Source organism: Podarcis cretensis, assembly GCF_951804945.1.
Source record: "Podarcis cretensis genome assembly, chromosome: 8".
NCBI classification, from domain to species: Eukaryota; Metazoa; Chordata; class Lepidosauria; order Squamata; family Lacertidae; genus Podarcis; species Podarcis cretensis.
The window spans coordinates 39242956-39263506 of record NC_137177.1 but is presented as its reverse complement, the minus strand read 5'-3'; the positions used below and the strand labels follow the sequence as shown (position 1 = coordinate 39263506).

The following is a 20551-nucleotide window of genomic DNA, read 5'->3' as shown; positions in this document are numbered from 1 at the left end:
ATTCCTGCATTGCAGGGGGTTGAACTAGATGAGCCTCTGGGTCCTTTCCAACTTCTATGATTCATTTCACTTCATTTCTATGATTCATTTAACTTCATTTCAGAGGTGGGAGGGGAGGAATTTCAGGTGGATGCTGCTCTTTCTATTCTGCTCTTCTTTTCTTTTTAAAGCTGCCAGTCAAGGGTATTTGCGAGACGTGATGGTGTATCTTAAATGGATCGTGCAGTGCCAGCTTGCATTAGGCCTCCTGCTCCACGGCGGAATGTTAAGCATAACAAATTAGGAAGGTAGGAAACTTGCTAATAAACACAAATTGCATCAAGCTGCATCTGGTTTGCTTTATACACCTACAAAACGAGAGAGGGAATCGGGATGCCGTGTTTTGCTGTGTCTGTTGGAAAAGAAAGCAGGCCAAGACCAAATTCTCGAGGGGCAGGTAAGGAGAGGCTCAGCCATTGTCTTTATACAAAAATAGACAGTCATTAATACCATCTGTGACAACATGCATCACCGTCACATTGCCAGCCAGGTAGAAGGAGCAGAGCTTGCTCCTCTGGGAAACCAGTCACATGGTTCGGGGCACAGAAGGCATCCTTTATTCACTTTGAAAGCAGCCTATTTATTCCAAGCACTGGCAGGAACCATGTTTGCTGTATTGCTTATTAATAAACAGGGCTTGCTGCCAGAGCGGCGGAGGGTGATTACAATTGCAAGGGTTACCATTTAACAACCGTATCGGGAGAAAGGTGAGCTGCAGTCTGTGCACAACCTTTCCCATGGGGGGGGGGAGGGTCGTATCTCAGTGCTGAGCATCTGTCTTGCATGCAGACGGCCCCAGGTTCAAACCCTGGCATCCACAGCTAGGGCTGGGAGAGACTGCTGTCTGAAAACTCCAGAGAGCCGCCACCAATCAGTGTACACTATGCTGAGCTCAATGGACCAAAGGATGGATGGATATAGATAGATAGATAGATGATAGATAGCTAGGGCATCATAGACCCACTTTTGCATCTATGAGGAACTGGAACAGGACAGAACTACACTTTTGTCCATCCCTCAGTATAAGACAGTTTCTTATAAGCAATGGTATCCACCTCCCTGCGTTTCCATGGGTATCCATGATCCAGATTCACAGGTGGGAATTTTTCAGGGGCTGGGGGAAGAATTCCAGCTCTCTTTCCATGTGCACGTGGCAAATTAGGCCCCTGCACATCCACATCCCACCCCGATAGCATATTCTTCAAGGCTAATAAGGGGGAGATAGAAACAAGGTCACTGGGACTGTTCAAACTTCAGAGCTGCACCTGATGATGCATCATTCATAATGCAAAGCATGTTACCTTCGTATTATATCCCCTGTAAGCTTCACTTGCATTGTAAGGAAAATAAAGCAGGTGGAACATTGCAGAGGGGCATCGTAATGAGGGGAGCAAATCTCTTTGGCTGTTCCTCATGGGCGGGGCAGGGGGGCCGGATGAGAGGACAATTTTGTCACTGTCCAAACGAAAACATGGGAAGAAGCAAAGTCCTTGCTTATTGCCTCCCTCCTTGCTCATGATCTGCAAATGCAAGCTCTGGATTAAGAGGAGCAGTCTTGTTGCTACAAGGATTTTACAGCTCTAATCCATGACACCCTTTCAGTCTTCCCTTTGCAGATGCTTGTTATCAGCAGCAACGCAGACGTGTCTGGTTTGGACTAATTATCCCTCACACGCATGGAGGCTGTCTTATTATGATGCAAGAAGGAATGAGGAACAAGGCGCGGGTTACCTTTACAAGTCATCCCAAGACACCTGAGGATGGGTTATCCTTGGGGATGAAAGCTTGTGAGATCCTGAGTGGCGCCTTCTACAACTTTCATCAGCAGCCCTTTGCCTTTTAATGGTTTCTGATCACAGCTTCCGCCAGTATAGCCCAGCTTTTCCTAGCCCTTACTGCTGGATGAGGAACTTGAACTATGGACTCAGTTTCCATAGTTTAATGCATCAGGCAAATTGGGTGTGCAGGCAAGGTCAGGTTACATGGAGCGGCAGGTACATAAGAGGTATAACTGCATGGCTAAGTGCAAGCTAAGATGTTGATCCAACAAGTGACACACACCTTGCACCTCCCTTTTGAAGAGTGGGGTGGACATAGCTCTTAGCATGGAGTGTTGGGACTGGGCAAGCAAGTGGGCACTCATATAATAACAGAATTGTAGAGTTTATATATTTTTTATTAGAAATGACTTTGAGCCACTCTTCCTCTAGGCAGATGCCCCTGTTCAGTACAGAAGCATGTACAGAACACTTCATAAATCCAATACACTTAAACAATAAAAGCATCATTCGTAACATTGTAGACATATGGAGGCATATAAAAACATGCCAAGCAGACTGTCAAGCCAAATGCACTTTGGAAAGCATATTGTGAAAGCAAATACATTTAGAAATGTGTGTTTTGAGAGAAAACACATTTAAGATATATACAATTCAAATGTGAGTTTTAATGCAGATTAGTGTGGGAATGAGATGGGAACCCTCCTGGGTAAACCAAGTGAATAGACTGATTGCATAGCTGGCCAAATGCTTAAATCAGCCACCTATATAGCAGAAGGCAGTGTGTTAGAAAACTGTCCTGGATGATGCAGCCCTTTTGTTGAAGCAATGTGTGGCCATGCCTAGTCTGTGTCCAAATAGGAGCCGTCCAGTTTCAAAATTGCACACAGCAGTTTTTTCAACCTTTCAAGGGAGTGTGGGAGCAAAGCAAAGATTGCCTCAGAAAGCCAGGTGAAATTTCTCGATTATAAACATTCCCAGAAGATCTGCCTGGCTAGAAGCTGGTGTCAGAGAGCTCCCTGCCACTGGGAGCGAGCACGGGGCTGCCCCTAAATGCTTTTAGGATTCAAGGAAGACACCTCATCGGCAACCTCTTTAAGCTAGAAAAGGTAAATGTGAATGCACAAACACTTTGCGAGGTCCTTCAAAATTATGTTATGTTGTTTTGCAAAGTTCTCTTGCTCCACAGAAAAGAGGTGGTGGGGTGAAAGGATTCTTATTTTGCCGGGAGTAAACATCTTCCCAAAAACAAAACCTAGCCCTCCCCTCTGTAGGCCGCCTTCAGTTCTTCAACGGAAGAAAGGCAGGATAGAAATGAAGTAAACAAGCCAAAAGAAATGAACAGATATAATTCTTAGTATAACACTCTCCCCCCCACAACTGAATAGCCACAGATATTCCTCTTTCCTTCCTTTCCCTTTCTCATTTCACAAACAATGCCCCCCCCCGATGTACTGCCCTCCCCTCCTTCATGCAATGCATCATCCACTTGGAAGATATGAAATTTACTCCTTACCATTGTATTTGTTTCATGTTTTTAATTACCCACTTTTCAGGGTGGACCCTCACGTTGTTTGCAAAAACAAATAAGGCCCAAAATAACAACAAAACAACACACACACACACAAATAACTAAGAACACCAGCAGCAGTTAAAACAAAACAAACACCACCAAAATTCAACCACAAGATGTGAAGATGGGCATTTTGTTTGTTTTTAAAAGGATGCAGGAAGAAAATGATGCAGGAAGAGGCAGATATCAGCGGTTATTTGGCATGATAGCTAGCTACATAGAACCTCCATGTTCAAGGGAGGTACACCTTTGAGTGTCATGTGTGAAACAATAGGAGGGCCTGTTGCCTTTCTGCCCTGCTATTGCACCTCCCAAATGCATCTGAGTGGCCACTGTTCAACTCAGGATGCTCAATCTAATCCAGAAGTAGGCAACGCAGGGCCCTCCAGACGAATGTTGGACCACAATTCCCATCATCCCTTTCCAATTACATCTGGAGGATGCCACATTGGCTGCCCCTTGATTTTATTCTGCTTTGAGAAACAGATTGTGCCATGCCTCAGTTTCTCAACAATACCCTTTTCCTGCCCTGCACCAATGAGATGGGATGAAAAGGACAAGCCTTGCCTGTCCAGTGGCCCCAACACCCAATATGCACTTTTAAAAGTCTGTCATTTGTACCTGGGCACCCTGCAGGAGGCAGCACCTGGGATTTCTATTCCTCCTGACCAGATGAGACATCCATTTATCCCTCTGCACTAGCGATTGCTACCTGCTTGCGCCAGGTATTGTCATGTGGGGCACAGGAGGGGTCCCACTCTTCCTCCCTGTTTATATAAATGAGTAACCAGTGAGCAAATGACAGGATGAGTTGCGCGATCACGGATTTTGTAAGCAGCAGTGTGGCGGTTGTCTTAGCAACCACCACATCCCATGGGTCCCCAGGCATCCCCTTCTCTAAGTTAACTCATGGATGCAGGGCCTCTCTGACATTCCATCTCCACATGGGCAAAAGACACACACCTGTGCATTAAGGAATAAAGAAGCATGAAACACAGAAGGCAGCCAGGCTGCTGCACATCTTATTATCTTCCATAAGGAGCTGTGTGCAATCCGAGATGAAATTGAAATGCTCTCGGGAGGAGGAGCACTTTTGAAACCATACGAAGCTTGCTCCGTCGAGCTCTGGGCTGCCACTGCAAAAGTAGGCAGGATTTTTGACCAGGTAAGAAGAATGAAAAAAGTTGAGCTCCAAGATTAATTATCTGCATATGGAACATTAATGGCATGACCTGTAGAGAAAGCAGAGGTATCAATAGGCTCAGGGGAACCCCAATATTTATTGTAAAAAAAAGGGAGACCCTCACAAAACAATCTATTACAGGTGGAATGTGGCTCAAGGAATTTCTCCTAATATAACACATTTTTGTACAAATGAATAACTTCATCTTTATGCACACTTTCCCATAAACTATGCATTTTTGTAAACATTGGTTGGAGAATTGAATTGCAAAATTCAGATTAAGTGTGCATTTTGGAGGATGGCTGTGTTTTGGTTTGCATATTGTTTTAGAAACCGCAAATGTGATAAATTCAATTCAGTATACATAAAGCTGAATCTATCTCCTGTCCCTATTCACTCTGACAGGAGCCCAGAGCAGTCTTCCCAACTCCAGCTGAAACCACCATTTTTTTTATTTGTTAAGTCATTTTTCTCACAGGGCGAGCCAAAGCAACTTACATTAAAACCAATTACAAACATTGGGTAAAACTCTAAAAACACAGATGAAACAGATCAGGAGCTACTTAAAGAGGCCACAGAACCACCCTTCAAACTAAGGTTTAATATCCCAAGTAAAGGAAAAAGTCATTGTCTGGTGCCTACAAGTAGATAAAGATGGCACCAGGCATGCCTCCCTGGGGGGAGCATTCTGCAAGTGGGGAACCGCCTCTGAAAATCCAAATCTTGGATTGCTACCTTCCACTTCCCATGTAGGAGGCTCATGAAGAAGGGCATCAGATGATGATGAACACAGGTTCCAGATTGGATCATGTCTGGAGAGGTGGTCCTTGGGGTCCTGGGGGTTCTCAGCTGAATAAGGTCAAAACCAGCACTTTGAATTGAGCCCAGAAACTAATTGGTAGCCAGTGCAGTCATGCCAGAATTGGTGCTATATGTTCAGATCACCCTGCTCCAGTCAACAATCTGGCCACCAAACCTGTATTGAACTCAGGCCATTGGTTCATCACGAGCACACATTTCTCAGGCATCTCAGTTAGTCTTCTTTTTTTAGCTGGAGAGATTCGGGGATTTGGATCCGACACCTTCTGTCTGGAGGCTGTGCACCCTCCCACTGAGCTTTCCCCACCCCCTGCAATAAGGTTAGCCAATATTGTAATGGCTCTTAACTGATCTATTATTAGACACAAAGCTAGGCAGAGTGTGTGTTTATGTGTGTACAAAGGGAGAGCACACCAGTGGTATCAAGCCATTTCTCTGTTTATTTTCCCGTAATTTGTAAATCATGTTGCAGCAACATCCTCCCAAATAACCACCCTCTTTGTGAGGGTGATTTGTATTTTCCAGCAAATCAAATGTTGAACAGCTACATGCAAAGATAATTCAGTTCTAATTTTGATCAAATTAGGCTGCTTTTAAAAGTGTTTTATGGGAAGCTCTCTCTGCTAAGCCAATTGAGCAAATTGCATAATTACTACGTTGTGCTAAAAATGTGGGTTTATACTAATTGTATTATAGATTCAGTTCTTTGGAGCCTTGCCACTGTACATGCTAGATTATGGCTCCCCCAGGAGCTGAATCACTTGGCACCTGATTGCACTCATTACTGCTGAACTTCAAAGCCGTAATGCAGCAAAAATTCAAATATTTAGCCTCAACATTCTATTTTGGGGAGGAAAGATAAAGTTTGCACATGAAATTTGTTCTGTCAACCATAAAGATGCATGTGCTGGGATGGGGGAAAGTGTTCCCACCATGGTTACAGATAGACCATTGTGCCCAATTTTTTTGATGGGGAACAAAGCAACCCTCCCCGAAATAATACAGTTTTGTTTAACTGAATTAGATTTCCCTGTTCATTCCCAATTTAAAGCTTTACCCTACAGAAGCAAGTCTCTGGCTCTTGCTTTTGTAGAGCCTCATTGGGAAGGAGTTCTACAGGTGTTGCCAAAGTTTTTTTGGGTTCCCTTGCTGGATGAACCAGGCAAAGGACAGTGTCATTAAGACGGCATGTTCCTGAGATATTTGGAATTGTAAAGGGACACCAAAATGTACTCTCTAATCTGTGGCAACCTTCAGTTGTTAGGAGATTTGGAGCTTATTCTAACCAGAGTGTTTAATTATATTTGGGGTGGCAGTGGTAATGGCCAACTGAGACAGTGTGGGGCTTGGGAAAGGGGTGGCAGAGAGAGATAAAGAAAGAGATGTCATGCAATGGTGCTGCACGTGGTGCTGCAACTTTTGGCTCTGACTCTTGGACTCCACCTGGCTTGGGGCGGGGCTTGACAGGCTTCACAAGGACTGTGACTGCTGCTCAGCAGAGAGGGCTCCTCTTTTAAATTGTTCTTAATTTTTATCTGTGTTGTTTTAAATGAGACCATCTTGGCTGTGAGCCCTGGAAGACCTCCACCCTGCCTTGCTGGCTTTTTCCCATCAGGCCTGGGAGAGTGGAGTGCTGACTGACTCCAGCTACAAAAGCTGAGGCTGTTAAACAAATTCTTGGGCTGGAGTATTGTTTATGGGGGGTGGAGAGAGCTTGTTGCTGCTATTGATATTATTGTTGTATCTTTAGTTTTAGATCTTATGATTTACATGGAAATTGTTTCCATTTGGTTGTGTACTTTTTGATGTGTTTTATTTATTTATTATGGCTTCTGTTATGTTTGTAATTATGTAAATCTTGTCATGTTGTAAGCCGCTTTGAGCATAGTTTCAGCTATGGAAAGGTGGCATACAAATAAAATGATGATGATGATGGTCAGCTTATCTATGGGTAAAAGACACTTCATCGAAAAAATATTCCCCACCCCTAAAATAAACAAACTTTGGTTGTGTTTGCAACTGATTCTGTTGACCATTGGTCAGGTGGAGGGGTATTTCATCACCCTTCACCCTTCTCTTCTTCAACTAAACTCTCTCCAGACAACTGCTTTGCTCTGTCTTCATTGATTTATTGCATTCCTATCCCCCCTTTCCTCCAAGGGGTTCAAGGTGGGCTTCATGGTTTTCCTCCTCCCCATTTATTTCCCCACAACCACTCTGTGAAGTAGATCAGGGTGAGAGATGCAGTGTCTGTCCCAAGGTCACCCAGTCAGCTTGATGGCTGATTGAGGATTTGAACCCTGGTCTCCTAGGTCTTGGGTCCAACTAATACACTACACTTCCTTTCTGTATGCTCCTGGTCCATTGCTCTGTCCCAGGCTAGTGGGGCAGCCAGAGTCTAGCTCCCATTGTCTCAACAATGGACCCAACACACCTCACCTTGCTGGTTCTGGAAGCTGGGAGAGGAAATGTACGGAGACTTCAATTAGCTCAGGTGGTCATTAATTCTAGTGACCGTGCCCTGTAAAGCATTAAGATGAGTGTGTATCATGTGGAAGAGAGTTTTATTTCCATGCGGACAACTCCCTCCTCCAGAAAACATATTTTCTACCTCTCTTCACTACAGCATTCAAAGCAGACCCCCATAATGCCGAATGTTCCACAGGTGCTGCCATAAACCGCTGCTCTTGAAATGAATCTTCAGCAAAGAACTCAACAGAAAAAAATGGATGCGATATAATGAGCGAACTGTGCCAGATACAGACCATAAAACTTTTTTTGCATCCTGGACATACATAACGTTTCCAACCAATCACTTCCACACAGTAAAATATTCACAGATATGCCCTCTCCAGCTCATAAATTACATGCTGCATTTTTGGAGTGATGGATTTTGAAAAGCAGGAGGAGGAGGAGGAGGAGAATAGTAAGCATCAATCCTTAAAAACAAAACAAAACAGAACAAAAACTTACTGGTGAGCATTTCCAGTTGGCAGTTCCCCAAAATGCAGAAAATGTGCCACATAAATAGACATGAATGTTTAAATCTTAAACCCCTGCACAATTATTGGGTATATGTATATTTGCACAGTAGTGACTACAATGCTTCTGCAGTGGTACATACAACATTCTTAACTCTGGCAGGGATGGTCATGCTATCCTGACCTCAGGGCCACATTCACCCTCAGCCAAGCTTCTCAGGGGTCGCATACAAACAGTTGCAGCAGTGCGGGTTGGGGTGTACATAGACACACTGTTGGCAGGCACTCACATGTGCACACCCCTCCTCATAGAATCTTAGAGTTGGAAGGGACCTCAAGAGTCATCTAGTCTAACCCCCTGCAATGAAGGAATCTCAGCGAAAGCATTCATGACAGATGGCCACCCAACCTCTGTTTAAAAACCTTCAGGAAAGGAGAGTCCACCACCTCTTGTGGGAGTCTGTTCCACTGCCAAACAGCTCTTACTGTCAGAAAGCTTTTCCAAATTTTTAGTCAGAGTCTCCTTTCTTGCAACTTGAAGCCATTGGTTCGAGCCCTACCCTCCACAGCAGGAGAAGACAAGCATGCTCCCTCTTCCATGTGACAGCCTTTAATATATTTGAAGAAGCTATCATATCTCCTCTCACTCTCCTCTTTTCCAGGCTAAACATATGCAGCTCCTTCAAGTACTCCTCATTAGGTTTAGTTTCCAGACCCTTGATCATCTTGGTTGCCCTCCTCTGCACACATTCCAGCTTGTCAACATCCTTCTTATATTGTGGTGCCCAGAATTGGACACAGTATTCCAGGTGTGGTCTGACCAAAGCAGAATAGAGTGGTGCTATTACTTTCCATTGATCTGGACACTATACTTTGGTTGATGCAATCTAGGATAGCGTTAGCTTGTTTTTTTTGCTACTGCATCTCACTGTTGACTCATGTTAAGCTTGTGGTCCACCAAGACCCTTAGATCCTTTTCACATGTACTGCTAGTAAGCCAGGTGTCCCCCATCCTATATTTGTGCACCTGTTTCTTCCTGCCTACGCACAAAACCTTACATTTGTCCCTATTGAAATTCATTTTGTTAGCTTGCGCCCAGTTCTCCAATCTGTTAAGTTCATTTTGAATTCTGATTCTGTCTTCTGTGGCATTAGCAACCCCTCCCAGTTTGGTGTCATCTGCAAATTTGATGAGCATCCCCTAAATTCCTTCACCCAAGTCATTTATAAAGACGTTACTGCCCTCTCTCCACTCATTAAACTATCAATCTGTTCTATTTTATTTTCTGACTTTTTTTTTGCCATTACCACCCAAATTGGCAAAGGTCTTGGGGGAATCAGAAAAAAAGATGTGGGTTTTTTTTTAAGGGGGAGTGGCAAATCAGACTGCCTAGCTGGGGCTTATGCAATTGGAAGATTTTTAAAGCTACCTTTCCCTCTGTATTTAATCACACTAATTTTTGTATTTCTGTTTGTTTCCGTTGAGACTCACCTCTCATACCCAGCTGCTTAAGTCCCCTCCTGGTTATTTTACATGCTAAACCCTTTAAAATGAGTTTTGTTAATGAGATTATATCCTTAATTAGCTGACATCCTCCTTAAATAGATTGCAGTTCACCCACGACCCCAGCAAAGCTACATACAGCTGCATTTGTTGGGTTTTGGATGCAGATTTTGTGCTGTTTCATAGCCACTTGACATGTTTTAAAGAGATCAAGCCGCTTGATACAATATGGGATCATTTCATGGATTTGATTTCTGGGACTGGGTGTGGGCAGAGAACAATTCAGAAAACCAAGCATGCTCTTTCCCAATTCACCCTCACCTCCTTTCTCGGTGTTATGGGTAGGGCTGGATTAATCTGTTTATTTAGGTTTCTCTATTTCTCATTTTTCCACATTTCCACATTTCCGTATTGGATAAAACAATTTTTTAATGTCCTCATTCAAATTCTTCAGAATGTTAGGGTGAATTTCTCCTAATATATCTATTTTTCTCTGCAACTTTTCATAATATACACATTTTTTTGCAAAGCAATTTCCCCTAAAAATAATGCATTTTTTGTTATTTTCACTAGTGCATTTTTATACAGACTGTACATTAATATATGGATTTTTGTACACATTACCTAACTGGAGAACTGCATTGCAAAAATCAGAGTTGTGCAAATTTCAAAGGATGGTTGCATTGGGTCTGCATATTGTTTTGAAAAGTCTGAATTGGGTAAGTTTGCCTTTAAGTGTGACTTGAATTGTATTTCTCCTCCACCCCTAGTTACAGGCAGGCCTTCTGAAAAGCCATTTTCCTAGCAACTCCAATAGCAGTTCTGTCTTACACACACACACTCACCACACGTCTTCTTTCAAACTCTTGCTTTGATGAGCTTTTCCAAATATTGGATAATTTCTGCAACATATAATATTCACAGTTGCAGTCATCACAACCATCCATCAGTTCTACATCAGAACATACCACTTAAAAACAAAACTAATGAGCCTTGCTGAACTAATCCTAAAAGTTCTTCCTCAGCAAAAATCACCTGAGTCAACTTCACAGAACTCAGGAGAAGAGTGAGACATCCAGGATATGGAGCAGACCATTCAGCCCAAGTGTCAAACTAGCCACAATGACAAGAGCGCTGTTGATGCATTTACTTGCTTATCTGAAACACAGATAAAGCAGGGTGAGTGACAGTCTAACTGTAACACCCAAAGGGAAACATGGAGTTACAGGATTTGTTAAGGTGTGGTTGTTTGCCGAGATGATCCTTTTCTAGAGTTCAGTGACTTGGAGCTAACCGTGGTCCTGATTTGGGACCTGCCTTGACAAAGCCTTGACTTATTATATGTCAACCCTGCTGTCTTTGGGCTGACCTCATTGACCAGACCTAACTTGCTATAATAGGACTTGTCTTGACCTACATTACCATAGCCTTACAACACAAAGGGTCTGGAAACCAAGCCTTGTGAGGAATGATTGAGGAGATTGGGTATGTTTAGTGTGGAGAAGAGAGGGATGAGAGGTGATATGATAGCCATTTTCAAATATTTAAAGGGCTTTCACATGGAAGAGAGAGCATGCTTGTTTTCTGCTGCTACAGAGAGTATGACCCAAACTATGAATTTAAGTTACAACAAAGGAGATTCCGAGTAAACATTAGGAAGCACTTCCTAACGGTTAGAGTACTTCGACAGTGGAACAGAATCCTTTGAAAGTGGTGGACTCTTCTTCATTGAATGTTTTTCACAGAGGCTGAATAGGCATCTGCCATAGAATCTTTAGCTGTGCTTTCTGCATTGCATTGGGTTGGACTAGACATATTTGGCTGGATCTGACTTCCATCTATTTCTGCATGACTTGGCCTGCTTCTTCCCTTGCAGGTCCCAAGCCCTGATAAAAACAACATAATATCTAGTTTGGCCTCAATAGCAGTCTCTCCTCCTGTAGTTTCCAGCAATTGGTATTCAGAAGCATTACTGACTCCAGCTCTGGAGGTAGAGCACAACCATCAGGGCTAGTGGCCTTCAGTAGCCATCTCCTCCATGAATTTGTCTAATCTTCTTTTTAAAGCCATCTATGTTGGAAGCCAATCCAATCCCCTGTCCTCACAGATGCCTGTGTGAAATCCTGAAGCAGGGCATGAGCACAAAAACACACTTGTGATGGTGGTTTAACAATCAATCCTTCTTCACAGGAACTCTGGGAATTGTGGCTCGGTGAGGGGAATGGGAAGCCTCCTCCTCTCAGCACTCTTAACAAACTCCAGCTCCCAGAATGCTTTGGGGGAGGCCATGTCTGTTTATAAAGCAGCATTGTAGCACTTTAAATGTGTGGTGTGACTGTGGCCTTCCTCTCCTCAGGCTCCCCTCAGTCTCCCAAGCCCAGTGTGTTATGTGCCAAAGTCTGCTGCCTCTTCTTCTGACAATGACACGCTGCCAGCATCTCAATGGGCTCATTCCAGCAATTCTGGCCCCGGATCCGGTCATGTCTGCCAAAAAACAGTGGTGCAGAAGTGCCCCTTATTCCCTCCTTGCCCTTTTGCTTCTGCCCAAAGATGGAGTGTTCCTGTCGAGCGAGTCAGGATCCAGAAAGATGTGGCTAAGTAGAGCCCCATAACTCCTGCTCTTGGCTTTAATGAGCAGCCCAAGAGCCAAAGGGAAATCTCCTGAGGATGTTCTCATGGAAAATGTATCCCCCTCCTAAAAATTTATTGCTATGGTAACTGCGCTATGCTTGGGTAGCATTTTCTTTAAAAAAAAATAATAATCCTAAATGGGAGTGAATAATTTAAGATTATGTATAACCTATAGCAATGTGACTGGTACAGAATCGTATTTCCTTGTTTATAGCCTGATGGCAAATAAAACAGACTCTCTTTCTCTCTTTTAACTGCTGCAACAGAAATGGTAGGAGCCAGATTTTTTCCCAAGCACTATATTTGCTACAAAGTGGATCGACCCTTTTTCTTACTGATGCCAATATAAAGGGCTTATTTTGAGAGACGACTGATAGAGATTTGGCCAGATTCTTCTTTGAGTCTCTGGTCTCAGTTAGGGGATATGTCATGCCACAGTAGGGAAGGCAGTTCATGCACAGAGGGCCACTCTTATGTGGGGCCCTTCTGTGCATGTTCATGCAAATGTATCCTAATACAGTGGTACCTCGGGTTACATACGCTTCAGGTTACAGACTCTGCTAACCCAGAAATATTACCTTGGGTTAAGAACTTTGCTTCAGGATGAGAACAGAAATTGTGCTCCGGTGGTGCGGCAGCAGCAGGAGGCCCCCATTAGCTAAAGTGGTGCTTCAGGTTAAGAACAGTTTCAGGTTAAGAATGGACCTCCAGAACGAATTAAGTACTTAACCCGAGGTACCACTGTAAACATGTTTGTATACAATTTTTTCCTAATATAAAACATTTTTGTTTGCTACTTTCACTAATATGTTGTGTGTGTGTATGTGTAATAAAACTGGAAAAGGGAGAACCATTGGGGGAAAAATCTGTATTTTATGAAAAGTGTGTGCAAAAAGAATGCAAAATTCATACAATTGACATGCTGATTTTTTGGGGAATTCCATTGGAGATTGGAACCGCCAGGGGCACAATGGGTCAATGCATTGGGAATATTAATCAAAAGGTTTGTGGTTTGAGCCTACTCACAGACAGCTGTTGGCAGGATTCCTGCATTTCAGGGGATTGGACTAGATGACCCTCAAGGTCTTTTTCAACTTTGCAATTCTATGATTCTTTGAACAAAAAATGGGACAGTAAGAAACTAGGATTGAGTGCCTGTGGAACAGACACAGAATAGACTTGGCCTGTTCTGTCCACTCCTACCTGAGAGTTGGGTTACCATGTGACACATTTAAAATCACCTAAAAAGAAACACAGATGCTACACAATTGCTCTGATAAGCGACCCCACCCAAGCTAGACCAATCATACCACTCTCAATTTCTCAGCTCCCAAAATGTCTAACTCTTCTTTTTTTGGGGGGAGGGGGGAGAATGAAAGCTGTGCCCTGTTTCATAGGCCAATCCTGAAGCTGGGAGCAAAAATTATAACCCTGCTAGAAAATAAATGTAATTGTTTGCCAGCTATTAAATATGTCAATACTAAACAAGAAGGACACTGACAAACTGGAACGTGTCCAGAGGAGGGCAATAAAAATGGTCAAAGGCCTGGAAACGATGCCTTATGAGGAACGGCTAAGGGACCTGCGCATGTTTAGCCTGGAGAAGAGAAGGTTAAGGGGTGATATGATAGCCATGTTCAAATATATAAAAGGATGTCACATAGAGGAGGGAGAAAGGTTGTTTTCTGCTGCTCCAGAGAAGCGGACACAGAGCAATGGATCCAAACTACAAGAAAGAAGATTCCACCTAAACATTAGGAAGAACTTCCTGACAGTAAGAGCTGTTCGACAGTGGAATTTGCTGCCAAGGAGTGTGGTGGAGTCTCCTTCTTTGGAGGTCTTTAAGCAGAGGCTTGACAACCATATGTCAGGAGTGCTCTGATGGTGTTTCCTGCTTGGCAGGGGGTTGGACTCGATGGCCCTTGTGGTCTCTTTCAACTCTATGATTCTATGATTCTAAACAGAATTATATGTCTACTCCATATGTTATCAAACACAGAAAATATCTGGTAAATATTGCATAATTATTTGATTCCTGAGATAATAGATAGTATTCAGTGCTGGTCCTACTTAGAGTAGAGCCATTAAAATTAATGGACATGAACCGCTTTAGGTTCATTACTTCTAATGGGCCTTGTTGTGGTACAATAATATGTTGACTCTGGCTACTACAGGAAAAATAACTCACAAATTACATATTTCTAAGGGTACGGGACACCCAGATCATTTCTATGCCATTTGTGGGATTTCATTTCCTATGTGTCAAATTCAGATATACAAAACTCTCTCTCCCCCACCCCCCGAATTGCAAAATTTGGCTTTTGTGACATGTTACGCTGGTCTTACTTTTCTGCATTATCTGCCTTCCATTTATATACAACTCTGTACTGCTCCTGTTTTGTAACTTTTATTATACTTTTGTTTGTAATTTTGATTTAACATTAATTTTTTAAGAAAACTTTATTTAAAACATTTCAGTGGGTCTGCTCTGTGCAGGACATAGTTGAATACAACCCAAGATCTGGAGCTACACTCACAAATGATAATTGGGGGATGGGGGAGGTAGAAGAGAAATGGGGTGGGTGCAATTTGTTTCAGCTCCATCTATCCAAATATTAGTTGATGAATGAGGCCAGGCTGAAGAGGAGGATTTCTGATGCAACATCTCTCTTCTGCTTAGGATTAGCTGGAAAACAAGATGAGCTTATCTGTGGAATTCTGAGCACTGCATGCGCAATGATTAGCTGTCCATCATATGACTCAATTAATGCTGGAACACCCTTTCCTCTGTTCCTCTTGAACCAAAGCCTCAGATCTTATCGATCTGCTTAGCATTTTGAGATCCACAAATATTGAAGCTTAGAGGAGGGTTTCCAAATGGCAGGTGCCAAATTCAAAGAGCTGTTATATCAATGCAAGAGAGTGAAACTTTCTCCAGTAACAGATGATGCATGTAGAGCTGGGCTGGTAATTAGGCCCTGTGGTGCAGGGGGAAGAGGCCAAAAGGTCTGGTAGGGAGAGGGTGGGGGTCCTATTTTTAGCACATCCCAGCTATCGCATTCAGTGTGGCTTTGATTCTGGAAACAAAAAAACCTGACTAGCTTAACTTCTAGCATTTTAAAGAGGAACAGAAATTAAAACACCAACAGACTTTTTCCAAAGAGGGCCAGATTTGATGAAGTGAAGGGCCGTGAGGGCCGACCAAAGTTGTTAACCTTTTCTTAGGATTGAAGTTGTTGAGCTTTTTTATTATTATTATTTTACCCCAGGATATAAACTGCCACAGGGGCCAGATTAAACTGACCAGTGGGCCAGATTAGGCCCCTGAAACAGACTTTGGACATGCCTGGTTTAAATAGAAGTGTGGTATGCCTCACAGTAGTGGGGCAGACGGTGAGCAGGGGAACCCGAGTGCCCGCTCAATCTGCTGTCTAGGTGCTGGTTGTTGGTAGACATCTTTAGGCCCTCTCCTGCTCTCCCTTCTTGGGGCACCTAACCTTTACAAGGGCCTTGGGTGAGTCAACACTTCACCAAGAGGTTGGTCCTATCACTGCCCTTTCAATAGAGAGCCACATGGCCACCACTTTCCTGCTTCTGCCCAATGACCTAATATCTTTAGAATTCTGCATTGAAAATGCACCCCTCCTCTCCTGAATAAGGAAACAATAAGGCTACCAGCTCAACAGCAGAAATATTGGGAATGGGGGGGGGGGGAGAGATGCACAAAGCCTTGCAAACAGACACACACACACACACACACACACACACACACACAGTCTCTTCCTTTGAATATGAAGAAATGAGAGGAAGATGCATTTGATATATGGATTCGAGGCAGGAGCTCATTTATAATGTTCTCTCTTTTCATGCAAAGTTTTTCACAAGCCACACATCAAAGGGGGGGAAAACCAGGGAGGCAGGGACAGAACTGTTCTAAAGCCTCCTTGTTATCTTCCATGCAGAATGACTTCTCTTCACCCTTCTTTGCGCAACTGATGTTCATAATCTTCTTTAATAACTCACACTAATGTTCAAATTATTAAAACACTGGCCAAAGAGTGTGCTTGTGCTTGTGCTTCTGTTCTTTTTAAACATCTCTAACAGCAGCTCGAGAGACAATAAACGCATTACTTAGAGAAAGCAGCATCTTTGAGAGCACCGAGCTAATGAGTCAGATAAACATGTATTCCCGTATGCTGCTGAATAACATCATGAACCAGGTTGCAGGCAAGAATGCCAACCAATCTCTACATATTTTCACTTTCCAAAGGGGCAGCCATTTCACATCACATACAGAAAAGAGCCTTTGGGCTAAGGCAGAGCTAAACATTCTCCAATAAGACCTTTTTGGCCCAAATAGGGTGTGTGTTTGTCAAACTACCTGAAACTGAGGGATGATTTTGGTACGTGGAATATTTAAAAAGCTTCATGGGCACAGGAGTGGCTTTTATGGCAGCTGTGAGCATTTGACAACTTTAATATATGTAACATGAACTGTAGAACTTTTTATCCCTTGAGGAAATCATGATGCACCTTGCAAATTGCGCATGCCCTTTTCTTGTATTCCCCCCCTTTTCAGTTTTCACATATTGTATTGTATTGTTGTTGTTTTTAATAAATAGATTTTTAAAGACATCCTTCTGCTCATCACAAGTTTTCTCACTAGGCTCCAAACAATAAAGCGATCCTGTGCTTCTCTGGACCTGGATAGCAATCACATCCAACTTGTTGACCTTGGGTTTTTTTATGAGCAAGGTTCTCTGCAGCTGGCTGGAAAACTTGGCAGGTTATGAATTGAGGAATCTACAGGTGAGTGAGTTAATTAGCCTCATGGCAACTGCTGATATTGGGAAGCTGCCAAACGAGTTTTGTCTCTGTCTGGTTTAGCTGATGCTTCGAAATGAACAATCACCTACGCAACGTAATACTGTATGTCTGAGGATCCCCAACTGCTTGGTCTTTTGCCTGAATATGCAGCATCTTCACCAATGGATGTTGTATTTCATCCATGTGAAAACAAGCAAAAGGAGCTTCTCTATGGGTGTTCAAGATGGGTAACAAGGGGGATCTATGGGAGTTTGGGAGTGAAGCAGGCAATTCTGGTCAATTTTTTGGTGAAACACCCTTAGGCAGCCTGGATCACCTGAAAGGCACACCCACAATTCTGACACACTTCCATCATATTTGGTGGGAATGTAAAGTTACTGAGGATTCAAGGATCCAAGTGAGAGAAAGAGAAAGATTCAGGTGCTGATGGGAGAGTTATGGAGATTATTGCTTCTAAAAGTTTTACTGAATACTTTGGGAAGGTGAGTTAAGAAAACAGTTAACAACATCAGTTCTGAGTTTGAGCACATTTCTTTCTTTCTTTCTTTCTTTCTTTCTTTCTACATACATACATACATACATACATACATACATAGTCCATCTGACTGGGTTGCCCCAGCTATTTAGATCTTAATAACTAAATAGTGGAAGAGCCATAGAAACCTTTCAAGAGAGAAATGTTGTAAGATGTTTGGTCTTTCCGTATAAAGGGAAAGACACTCATCATGCTTAACAGACAGCGGGAGAAGTTTGGGACATATTGGATATTAGATACCCAAGGGAAAATGTTAGACGGTAGTGCTGATTTGATAGACATTAATTCAAACATAGGATAACTTGCTGTCTTCTGCAGACTTAAATTACAAAGCAATATTTTGTATTCCAATACTAGAAGCACTGTATATATATATATATATATATATATATATATATATAGTGTGTGTGTGTTATTCTTTTGGTTTTTGGTGTTATTCTTTTGGTTTGCATGCATATGGAAGCAAGTAGCAATTTGAGGAGGGAGAGTAATTATCACTTGAGAACTTCTGGGTTGAATTAATCTGGGAGGGAATTAAAGGGGGAAAGGGGGTGGGGGTTCAGAAGGAACTTTTTTTTCTTTTTAGTAAGTTTGTGGGAGCCATACAACAGCTGTCCACCTTTTTATTTTACCTTGTTTCCACTGCTGCTACCATTTCCACACACACACCAAAGCGTCATTCCAATGAGGCTTTGCAGATGGTAGAATGAGAGATGTCAGTGTTGGAGTTTGGTAAATATATTGCTGTGGTCTGCAAAAAGAAATGGTTTGGAAAGGCTGCTGGCTGAAGAGATAAAGATAACTTAAGGTTTGCAAGTCATTAACTTAAGGTTAAGTGATAATGATAGTTTAAGGTTTACAAAATCATTCTAAGTCTAGGTTTCACATGTGGCCAAGATGGAGCCAAGAAGTTAACAGTAGCACATGCTAGCTCATCCTACCTGGACTTGGAAAAGAAGCAGTAAGGAAGTAAAGTCTTAAAGGAAATTATCTCCTTTACCAACAAGTAACGTATTTTTCGCTCTATAGGACGCACCCGACCATAGGACGCACCTTGTTTTAGAGAGGGAGAACAAGAAAAAAAAATCTCCCCCTCTCTGCTCAGCGCCCCTTCAACGAAGCAGCAGGAGAAACGGAGCCCCTTCCATTTCTCCTCCCGCTTCGCTGAAGGGGTGCTGCGCAGCTCTCCCTCTCTGCTGAAGCCAGGAGAGTCTTGCTCTCCCGGCTTCAGCAAAAGGAACCCGAAGCCTGCAGAGCTCAGCGGGAACTCGAGCTGCACTCCAAAGGCTTCAGGGGGCTATCCCTGAAGCCTGGAGAGTGAGAGGCAACGTGAAGCCTCTGGAGCGCGGAGGGAGTGCTCCCTCTGCGCTTCGGAGGCTTTGCATTGCTATCGCTGAAGCCAAGGAGCCTGCATTCGCTCCATAGGATGCACATACATTTCCCCTTAATTTTTTGAGGCGAAAAGGTGCGTCCTATAGAGCAAAAAATACGATACTTAATAAAAGAGAAGGAATCAGTGAGGAGCAAGAACAGATTGCCTCTCCATCTATTACCCACCCCCTCCCTGCTTGCGCAGGCAGCTTATCGCAAGCATTGTTGCTTTACTCCCAACATTTACTTAAGCATAGGGAAAATATATTTTTTCTGTTTTCAAACGCAAATTAAGTTCAAATTAAAATTTGTTAATGCAGACCTACCTAATTCACACTTCCTGAACCAATACACAAACTGAAACACAGCTATCCATTGAAATTCACACTTGCCAAGTGTTAAAGACTCAAGAAACCATAACTGTGGTGGGAAAAGTTATATTTATTCAAATATAACAGCACAGAGGATCTGCAAACAACCAAACAAAAGTAATTAGATGAATTGAAACATAGTCCAGGTAGGAAAGTTCCCTAAGGTGGAAGAGATTGGATCCCTTCCCACTCCGGGGCATGTTTACAGGTTCCACCTGTGGCCCCACAAAAAAGGATTAGAAGGAATTATTCCTCCTTGCTATGAGGACCTTGGATTTGTGAACCTGAAAAGTGGGTTGGTGTTCACTCCAGTGAGCCTGCCAAGCCTAAAGGTGGACCCCAAAGGACCCAATACCAAGCAATGTAGGGTGACAAAGCTGGCCCTTAATGCAATAATGTCTCAGCCTCTGAACCCAACAGATATTAACTTGTCTTTCTTGCCCAGATTGAAAGCCAGTTTGAACCAATAAAAAATGCCACTCCAAGAACAGGACTCCCAGCAGGGTAGATTGGGCAGAAAGGAGGAGTCTCAAGACCAATCAGAGGCTCCCCACAAACTTCCTGCTCAGCCCCCAGACTAGCAACTAGAAAAGCCCACACTGCATAATGAGGAAAGGTGCTTCAAAGAGAAGGCTGGAGAGTTGGAGGCTTTCTTACATGGGTTCTTGAAAGTCAGTGATGCTGGAGAGCAGTTTAAAGTGTGGACGCACACTCTGGATTGCAGTGTTTCAGTCACACACTGCCTCACCCTGGTGCACCTCTTACCAAAGCCCCTTCTTGACACCAGCTTGAGCCTGTGAAAGTCTTTAAATGTTGCTGACAGAGAAAACAAACGCCACTGTCACATTTGGAAAGTCGAAGCCGAAAAGTGTCTCATTTGTTGAGCGATTCATTTCGATTTTCATCTTGCTGCTGTCAGGCAGGATACATGGAGAACAG

The 20551-nt window shown here is 43.0% G+C and overlaps 1 protein-coding gene across 1 annotated transcript in view; it reads right to left on the bottom strand.

The window, feature by feature from the left end:
• CHST8 (carbohydrate sulfotransferase 8) overlaps positions 1-20551 on the bottom strand; it is a 240305-nt gene that overhangs the window by 126926 nt on the left and 92828 nt on the right. The gene's annotated exons all lie outside the window — the stretch shown is intronic.